Here is a 10,803-nt window from a genome sequence, read left to right on the forward strand (position 1 = left end):
ATGGATGAACCTGAAGGGCATTATGGTGAGAATATCAGACAAAGAAAGACAAGTATTGCATGATTTCACTCACATGTGAAATCTAAAATAATGTAACTCATAGAAACAGAGAAACAGTGGGGAAGAAGTGGGAAGATGTTGGTCAAAGGATATGAATTTTCAGTTGTAAGATGAATAAGTTCTGGAAACAATATACAGCATGGTGACCGTAGTAAATATGTATGGTGTACTTGAAATCATCTAAGAGAGTAGATATTAAGAATTCTCATCGCAGGGGTGCCTGAATGAGTTAGTCAGTTAAGCGTCCAACTCTTGCTTTTGGCCCAGGTCATGATCTCACGGTTCGTGCGTTTGAGCCCCACGTTGGGCTCTGTGCTGACAGTGGGGGGCCTGCTTGGGATTCTCTCTCTCCCTCTCTTTCTCTCTCTGCCCACCCCCCCTGCTTACTCTCTCTCTCAAAATAAATAAATTAAAAAAAGTATTCTCCTCACAAAAAAAGGTAACTATGTGTGTTGATGGATTTAATATAAAAATTAGCCTGATTGTCAAGCTATTTCATAATATATATGTATTTCAAAACATCACATTGGATACTTTAAATATACACATCTTTTTATTGGCTATTATACCTCAAAAAGGTTGGAAAATAAAATATAAAATTAGAAAAATGAAAAAAAAACAAAAAAAGTAGGTGATCTGGATCTCGGTCTTTCTGCCATTAGCCACTACCCTGTGCTGCCTCAAATAGTTTTATTTTATTTTATTATTTATTTAATATAATTTATTGTCACGTTAGCTTACATACAACACCCAATGCTCATACCAACAAGTGCCCGCCTCAATGCCCACTCAAATCATTTTAAATTGCTGACCTTTAGTTCTCTAGAAAACTACTAAAGTGGTTACACAGCCCTCAGTAAAACTAAAAGTTCATACCTATGAACAGAGAGGGCCCTTTCCTCATCTGGAAATAAGAATATTTTATACTAACAGATTTGGGAGGATATAGAGGATGAATAATTGCTTGGGGTAAAAGAAATTATTGGGTGTGAGGCAACAAGTTTTTAAAGTATTTTTGTGCTACAAGATGAAGGTGATGATGTGGCTGGATTTTAGAAGGGCCTCCAGTCCTGCCACTTGATTCCCCAGGCAGTGTCAGAAAGGGGAAGGCATCTTTCTTCAATTCACACAAACATTTAACGATGAGGCCAGAACAAATTCAGTTCCAATCTTCCCTTCACAAACTCTCCCATCATCTTTAATGATCATGAATTTAATGGCTTGTATTGTATTGTATTGTATTTTTAAGTTTATTTATTTTGAGAGAGAGAGAGCGAGCAAGTGGGGTCAGGACAGAGGAGAGAGAATCCCAAGCAGGCTCTGTGCTGTCAGTACAAAGCCCAATGTGGGGCTCAAACTCACGAACTATGAGATCATGACCTAAGCCGAAATCAAAAGTCAGATGCTTAACCTACTGAGCCACCCAGGTACCTCTGGTTGTTTCTATTTTATATGCAGTATCTGTATTATTTAAAGACTTTTGAAAGTAATTTTGACATATAAAACCATCCATTTCATGTGGTTCTATTAGAACTCATTTCAGATTCTCTCTCTTCCTTCCAAATAAAATAGGGAACATTAGATATTTAAGAGTAAAACAAATCAGATGTAAATCAAATCATATATAAATCAAATCATATATAAATCCACTACCCTTAAGGCTTTGTTAACATTTAATTATATACATCCTAGTTTCACTTCTACAAAAAGTAAATAAAATATCCATTAATTGTGAGAATTATACTGTGCTTTGTGCATTGTCTTTAATGATTTTATTATTCAGTCATTTACCAAAATAAGAAACAGATACCCATGTCCACAGAAATATATTATCATGGGGAATCTGTCTGGGCTACCGGCAGGAACATGTACTATTTGTTGTTGTTGTTGTTGTTGTTTGTTTTGTTTTGTTTTTATCTTAGTAAAGTGATAAGTCACTGCAGGCATTGTAAGCAGGGAAGTGATGTAATCTGATTTATATTTGAAAATCAGCGGTACCTCAGTGGCTGAGTTGGTTGAGCAACTGACTTGTTTCGGGTCATGATTTCATGGTTCATGAGCTCGAGCCCCACATTGGGCTCTCTGCCGTCAGTACAAAACTCGCTTCAAATCCTCGGTCCCTCTCTTTCTGCCCCTCCCCCACTTGCCCTCTCTCAAAACAAATTATTAAAAATCAATCTTATTACCCTATGAACAATGGATAAGAGCAGTAGCTTAGAGGCATTGTAAGAATTTTATAAATAATTAAGGCAAGTGATGATGTTATGCCTTTGTGGCAGTAGAAATGGAAAATATATGGACTAATTTTCTATGTGTTTTGGAAATAGAAAAAAGAATTTCCAAATGGATTTAAAGTAGGTTTGGAAATAAATCATAATGAAGCATGACAACTAGATGTCTTGCTCAGGCAATTGTACAGATAGTAATAATATATACTAATAGTGGGGAGACTGAAGATCGGAAGGACATTTTTCCCATTTGCTGAGATGTCAATGTAACCATTAACTGGATTAGTTGAAGACCACCTTGAATGCCATTTGAGAAAATAAAGCAACGGGTAGAATATGATTGTGGGATCTCTTTTCTTAACCGAATTCCATCAAATGCCATTTAATTTTCTTCTTTCATTGTGCGCAAAATATATAAGAGCTTATTAAATCAAGTCTGTATTTCTAGAATTAATTTAAAAATATATGAACAAGTCCTTTGTTCCACCCTGCCCCCGCCACTGCTTTATGGATTTTTGTTGTTGTTGTTTGCTTATGTAATCTTGTGTGCTTCTTTTTTTTTAAGTTATTTAAGGAAAATCATCAACCCCAGACTATTCTTGAATAATAGTTGAGAGTAACTTGACTGTTGTTGAACAGTTCGAATCTAGGAGTCAATGAATTCAGATTTAAGGTCTTACACTGCCGGTTGTACAAAACAGTATAAGCTTGTTTCTCCGCCGCACCAGATAGTATTGATTAGGTTCTGTTACAAGAATCTGACCTTCAATGTCAGTGGCTGAAATGAGCAAAAGTTTATTTCTCACTCAGGTGAACTCCACTGTGAGTCTTAAGACCCTCCCCCACCCAGGCATCAGGAGCCCAACATTTCAGTCTGTATCTATTTTATGACCTCACCCTATGTACCGATGCTTTCACCATCATTCAGGCAGGCAAATGTGTATAAAATCTACTGTGGGTTTCTCAAGTTGGGCAATATATCACAAGAGCTGGTGGGTTGAAAAGTCGAACATGCAAAGATTGCACAGTCTCAAAATAATTCTTTTGGTTAAGGTGTCCCTTAAATAATTGCCAGTCCTTTTTGGAAATCAAAAAATGGAAATAAAATCACAAGAATGTCTCTGTTGTTAAATGTTCCTCTTGTAAATTTGTAGCAGGTAGCCTGCCCTGAGTCTCCATAGCAATGTAAGGTTTTGTGTATATGTTCATTCTCTGCTTCAGAACATTTACAAAGCCAATATAATAATAGGTACTTTGTTTTTCAGTTCGGCCCCAGGCAAAGCTGGACTTAGCATAATTACAACTTATCAAAGAGTTAGTATTGATTAGCTCATATGCTTAAAAACTGCCGATTTCCCTTTTGCAAATGTATTCCTGCTTTCTTTGGGAAGTGCCAAGGGACAGGTGAGAGTAAGGCTTCTTTTTCTTAAGAAGTAGGTTTTAGTGACATGATTGAGTTCCAGATCAATTGTAGATAAAAAGAAAAAAGTTCAACATGCCAAGAATTAGTAGATGTGTAGCTGTTTTAGCTTGATTACAGTAGTGTTTACGCTTCTATGACGTTAGCTAAATGTAGAAGACTATACACCTGAAAAAGGAGGAAATTTACTGTATATAAATTACAGCTCAATGAACCTGACATAGAAAATATGCTAGCCTGACTACAAGGCACAATACCTCCATCCCATATGAACCCAACTGCATGGAGATACTTTTAATGTATATCAGTTAGACTTTTTGACTGGAATTTATTGTTTTATTAGAAAATGAAAATTGTTCAGGGTGCCTGGGTGGCTGAGTCGGTTAAGTGTCTGATTCTTGGTTTTGGCTCTGGTCATGATCTCACAGCTAGTGAGTTCGAGCCCCACCTCGGACTCTGTGCTGACACTGTGGAGCCTGCTTGGGATTCTCTCTCTCTCTCTCTCTCTCTCTCTCTCTCTCTCTCTCTTTCTCTCTCTCTGACCCTCCCCTTCTCTCTCTCTCTCTCTCTCTCTCTCTCAAAATAAACAAATAAACTAAAAAAAAAGAATTAAAATTGTTCTATGAAATACACACTCTTAAAAGAAAAAGCATTGAGAAGGCCAATAGGGATTTTAGTGGAAAGATGGAAAGGAGATGGAAACACGAAGTGGGGGGAGAGCAATACAGATCTAAAGACATTTGGACTGAGGCACCCAACATCTTACACTTGAGTAGTTCAATCACAGCCCATCTAGGGATGGACCCAGGTAAGCTCTTGATCACAGCTTGCAGGGAGTTCCCCAAATAGTCCATTAAAAGGCCCCCAAACTACCCAGTAAAAATCTGCAGGCTGATTCTGAGGAGGCAAGAGTAACTTGATGGCTTACTCAGAGAATGACTTACCAAGAAGCCACTGGAAGATGCTCAGAAGGTCTACTTGGCCAATAAGTTGGGGCAGATCCATCAGGGTGGGATCCCTGTAGATATGCTTCACTTGGGGCTTGCTGCCAACTCTTTTGCTCTTTCCTGAGGAGCCCCATAGCCACTTACAAACCAGAAGTCTAATACCATGGTGGGCTGAGAGGCAGAGTGGTAGCATAGAGCCTACAACATGTCTGGCAATAGGAATAATCCAAGAGAATCGAGTGGAATCTGTCCCCTAAGTAAGGTGTAGGATATTTAGCAGATCAGAATACAGGATGCCCCGTTAAACTTGGATTTCTGGTAACATTATTATTGTTATAATTATATTCCATGCAATACTTGAGACTTTATTTAAATAATCAAATATCATATGGAACATAGTTATATATATATTTAAATTGTTGTTTTCCTGAAATTAAAAATTAACTGGGACTTTTGAATTTTATCTGGAAACTCTGGTCCCAAGGAATCCAGCCAGAGCAAAGCAGTGTTCTAGCAGTGTGAGTGAGTGATCACTTCTCTGTTGGTTCTTATTTTTCTATTAGCTTTGGACTTTATTTCCTATGAGTTGTCAACAGAATAATCTGACTAGAACAGCATAGGGTCTATTTCCTTCAGAAACAGCTTTTGACCCTAAAATACCTTTTCAGTCTTCTCCAAAGAATAAAAGCAGTAGACACTAAGGAATTCTAATGTTTATACACAATACAGAACCCTCCGATTTGTAGAGAGTGCAGGATCACTCTTTATTTATGGGGAGGACTTTTAACTATCAATACTTTTCATAGTTCAGGATCACTCTTTATTTATGGGGAGACCTTTTAAAATATCACTATTTTTCATTCTATTTCATTCAATGTGATCTTTTGATTTGGGGCTACTACGTTGGAAGAGTAGAAGAAATACAGGCTCTATAATCAAAATGATTGTGTTTTCATGTGACCCCTTTGCTAGCACTACATCTTGCCAAATTCATATCCTGATTAGAAATAGAAGTGGGTGCCTATGCATCTTCCAATTAGTCCTGAATATTGATTGAACATGTGTCTGCTGATGTAATAGGCTGGACCAAAGGCCTGTAGTCACTCACTTATGGGCCCTACCCAGGCCAGAAGCTCCTTCTTCTGCTACTTTTTTCCCACATTAGAGGTTCATGTCTAAGACCCAGGATCTTGTTCCAGACAAGGCCAGCAGCTGGTATGCCTTCCTGCATCTCAGTGTCCCCACTGCCCATGAAGACAGGGCTGGTTTCCAATGGGCGTGGTTTCTATGCAGAGACTACTATGGACTTGGCTTTGTGCAGTAGACCTTCCTGGCCTTTCTCTTGTTCCTGGGATAAAGTCCCCACATAAAGTGCTTCATCTTCCACCCATAGCATTCTTCAGACAAGACTATCCCTTCTGTTGCAGGACTAAGGGTTCTTGCTCACAAGGTTTTATGCAAAGCCCCTGGTCTGGGCAGGGATTCACTGTGGCTTATATGAGCCTCCTAAACCTGGATCTTCTCCTCAATGCCCCCCTCACTGGTGTCTCCTAGGGTCCCCTCTCTCATCAACTGGCATGGAAATTAGACCTTTACTCTTCCTTGGGGCCTGAAAGATAGAGATCTGGGCTCCTTCTGACTAGGCTGCTCCCTCCAGCTTCCACATGGGCATCTGACACTTGAGAAGCAGCTATGCTCCCACCAGGCACCTGCCAGTGCTAATTCAGTGAGACCACTTTGATCCTTCAGTCAGCAGCATGCGGATCTTTAAGACTGTCCTGGACATTGATTACACAACATTCTTTTTTTTTTTTTTTCTTAATTTGGAAACTTTTTAAAAAATGTATTTATTTAAACACAAGTTATTTAATATACAGTGTAGTGTTAGTTTCAGGAGTAGAACCTGGTGATTTGTCACTTACACATAACACCCAGTGCTCATCACAGGTGCCCTCCTTAATGTTCATCACCCATCTAGCCCATCCCTCTACCCACCTAACTTTCAGCAACCCTCAGTTTGTTCTCTGTATTTAAGATTTTCTTATGGTTTGCCTCCCTCTCTGTTTTTATCTTATTTTTCCTTCCCTTCCCCTATGTTCATCCGTTGTTTCTTAAATTCCACATGAGTGAAATCATATGATATTTATCTTTCTCTGCCTGACTTATTTTGTTTAGCATAATACACTCTAGTTCCATCCACGTTGTTGCAAATGGCAAGATTTCATTCTCTTTGATTGCTTAGTATTTGAATATGTGTATATATATGTATACATATATATGATATATATATATCACATTTTCTTTATCCATTCATTAGTTGATGGACATCTGGGCTCTTCCCATAATTTGGCTATTGTTGATAGTGCTGCTATAAACATTGGGGAGCGTGTGCCCCTTCAAATCAGCATTTTTGTATCCTTTGGACAAATACCTAGTAATGTAATTGCTGGGTCATAGGGTAGTTCTATTTTTAATTTTTTTGAGGAACCTCCATACTGTTTTCCAGAGTGGCTGCACCGGTTTGCATTCCCACCAACAGTGCAAAAGGGTTCCCCTTTCTCCACTTCCTCACCAACATCTGTTGTTTCCTGATATGTTCATTTTAGCCATTCTGACAGGTGTGAGGTGGTATTTCATTGTGGTTTTGAGTTGTATTTCCCTGAAGATGAGCATCTTTTCATGTGTCTGTTAGCCATCTGGATGTCTTCTTTAGAAAGGTGTCTATTTGTCTCTTCTGCCCATTTCTTCACTGTATTATTTGTTTTAGGGGTGTTGAGTTGATCAAACATCATTCTTGGTGGTGAGGGGGCCATTCCTCAGTCACCAGAGCCCCTAGACAAGTCAGACCCCTAGCTACCTTTTGGGAACGACCCCACTCATTGGCTCTGAGGATATTCCCCAGTTGTGGCTTAGGATCTGAGGATTGCTCAGCTTTGAGTATCTCCTAAACCCTTTGGCCCTTGAACAAGTTCTTAAACCCATCTCCAGTGCTCTTTTACTACAGTGAGAACAACTGAGAATAGAGACAGTCCTTCTTTGGTGAGCGAGGCTCACCCAAATGATCCCACGAGGTAGTTGTAAGTTGAGGAGGAACACTTTACTAATGTTTTCTATGTAGGCTATTTCTCTTTTTGCCAACAAATATCATGATAACTCTTCCTGGTTTCCTGAGCAACTCTAAAAATGCAATGCCTTCCTCCAAAGTCTAAGACTAGATCTGTACAAGTGTATTTCCCCGCCTTGTCTAAAAAAATAGCATGAGGCTAAAACAGGAAAGAATAAGGCTTGTTTCTGATCATTGGTTTCATTTTATTTGATGGCTCACTATTTCCAGACCCTAGTAACAGCAATCTTTGTCTACCACAACCTTTTATTGTCTTATGATTATACTAAGTAACGTCACACCTGGCAGGGCATGGTTTCCAAGCAGGGACTTAGAAACTTGCAAAGCTATAAAGTAGTAAGCAATGAGCCAGACACATTGAACATATTTCAAAGTCAGAGATTTTAGATGGTTAACTAATTTTTTTTTCTTAACAAGAATACATATGCTTACTAAGATATATAAAGGTACTGCCCCAAGAAGCGTATGATTTTAGTAGGTATGTGCACACATTAGCGTGCACTTGGGTGTAGGGATAAAAGCAAGGATGCAAACAGTACTTAGTAACTGGATTAAGACAAACAAGGCTTGAGAAATGTATCACTTTTCAAGGTCTTAATGGGTCCCATGTGGATGAACAGCTGGAATATTGACTTCATTCAAATCAAGATTCATTTTTTTTTCCTTTTGGAAATTAACAACTTGAATTTTGAGCTTGATTATTCATTATGTTATTGCAGCACCAAAAGCTAGTCAGCATCCTTGAAAACATTTTCTCTTGAAATTAGGGACTATTGCACACCAGCAGAAGTCATCTGTGCAAATTGTGAAAGCAGTTTCTCATAATCTCTCTCTCTCTCTCTCTCTCTAAGGAACTGAAGAGCCTTCCCATTTTTATTCATTTATTTCCAATGCATGTAAAGATCTTGGTTGCTAAGACCTCTGCATGCATTCTGTCATTTAATCTTTATACGTGCTGTTCTCTAAGGTGGGTACTATGGTCTTATATTTACAAACGAGACAACTGAAGTCTTAGAGTTTAATTAACTTCCTTTCAGAGCTCTTTTTTTTTTTTCTACAGTTCTTAATTTAAAACGAGTATGTTAAAAGGAACTACTCCTTTCCTCACTTACTCATATTTCTTCCTCTCCTTCCCTGAGAGCACTTTCTTGTCTTTTCCCTTCTTATTCTTCCTCTTCCTTCTCCTCCTCCTCTCCCTCCTCCTTCTCCTTTTCTGCCTCCTTCACTTCCTCCCCCTCCCTACATCCCCTGTCCCTTCCCCCCCCCCCCCCCCCCCACCTTCTCCTCCTGCTGTTTCATCAGTATTCCATTTGCAATGGCTCTGGCTAAAGTGAAACATGAGGAACATAACTTTTGCTGCCATCCTGTTAGCTATTTCCTTATGTTTAGAGTTTCTCTGTCATCCAAAGCTCCAGAGTCTCTACTCCAGGCTTGGGTACCAGCCCTGGTTGCAGAGCTCCTGCACACAATTACATTTCTCTGGCTGCCAGGCCTCCACTCACTTCATATTCAGAGTCCAAGTTCACCATGTCCCCTCCCAGAGCGCTCCTTCGGTCATGGTACCCGGCTTCTTTTTCTCTTTTTGTGACCAAGTTTCCCCTTCTGCTCCAGTTTCTAGAATGAGGACCTCACCCAGTCATGGGCTGCCCCCCTCCAGGCTCTGTCCTGTGACCTTCCTAAAGATTGCATTTTGAATCTCCACATGTGATTTATTGCCCTACTGCCTCTTGGCTCTGATCTTCCCATCATCTATTTAAGGGCACTTTATTTATTTAGGATGATTGTGGAATGTTAAGCCTAAAAATAAAACTGCCAGTCATTTCACCAGCAAAAATGGGTTGGTGCAGGAATAGTAGGGAATTGCAACGTGACAAAAGCAAGCTACAGCAAACCATAGGAAAATCCTCAAAAGGAAGGGGAGGACCACTCTTTTATCGAGAAACGGGTGGAGCTGGGGAGGGCTGTTAGAAACAAAAAGTCCATTGGGGGAAAAAGGGAATTCTAAGTGTAGGGGCTCCTTGTTGGCTGAGTGTGACTGTCTCTCATTGGCTGGGCTGTTGCCAGGAGAAGGTGGTGAGGTGAGAAACACCTTTCTTCCTTCTGCTGGGTATTAAAGAAGGCAAAATAGTATGGCTTGAGAAGGGAGGTCTCTTCCTGTGGGCTCTGCCATTCCGGGGAAGCAGTAGGGCATGAGAGCTGCCTGCTTTTGGCTTCCCAACACCATTTTCACAAACGAGGTTTCTTTTTATTCATTTTCCCAATAATGTATCTTCTGAGCTGGGGTACTTTTGAAAGTGAGGAGAGGCTTTATTAATTAATTAATTTGTTTATTAAATTTAAGGAAATGTATATTTATTTTTGAGACACAGAGACAGAGAATGAGCGGGGGAGGGGGAGAGGGAGAGGGAGACACAATCTGAAGCTGGCTCCAGGTCCCGAGCTGTCAGCATGGAGCCCGACACGGGGCTCGAACTCACAAACCTCAAGATCATGACCCGAGCTGAAGTCGGACACTTAACTGACAGAGCCACCCAGGTGCCCCTCTTTATTTATTTTCAACTTTATTTATTTTGAGAGAGAGAGAGAGCAAGTGAGGGAGGGGCAGAGAGAGAAAGGGAGAGAGAGAGAGAGAGAGAGAGAGAAAGAATCCCAAGCAGGCTCCGCATTGTCAGCACAGAGCCCGACGTGAGGCTCAAATGCACAAACCATGAGATCATGACCTGAGCTGACCTCAGATGCTTATCCGACTGAGCCACCCAGGCACCCCAGGAGGCATCATTATTTACAAATCATACTGGGAGTAGCAGGCATGACCCTGACCTCACCCTACCCAGAGCTTGAGGTTTGCACACAGCTTGGCCGAGCACTGGCTCCGGTTAGGAAAGCTGGTTAACATTTCTATGCCATAGTTTTCTCTTCTGTGAGATTGGGTTACCCGTTGTACCTCGGCCTGGAGTCATCGTGAGGCTGAAGTGAGTTAATGCACGCAGGGCATTTAGAGTGATGACTGGTACGCAGCAATCA

This window comes from Lynx canadensis, chromosome D1 (genome assembly GCF_007474595.2).
Source record: "Lynx canadensis isolate LIC74 chromosome D1, mLynCan4.pri.v2, whole genome shotgun sequence".
NCBI classification, from domain to species: Eukaryota; Metazoa; Chordata; class Mammalia; order Carnivora; family Felidae; genus Lynx; species Lynx canadensis.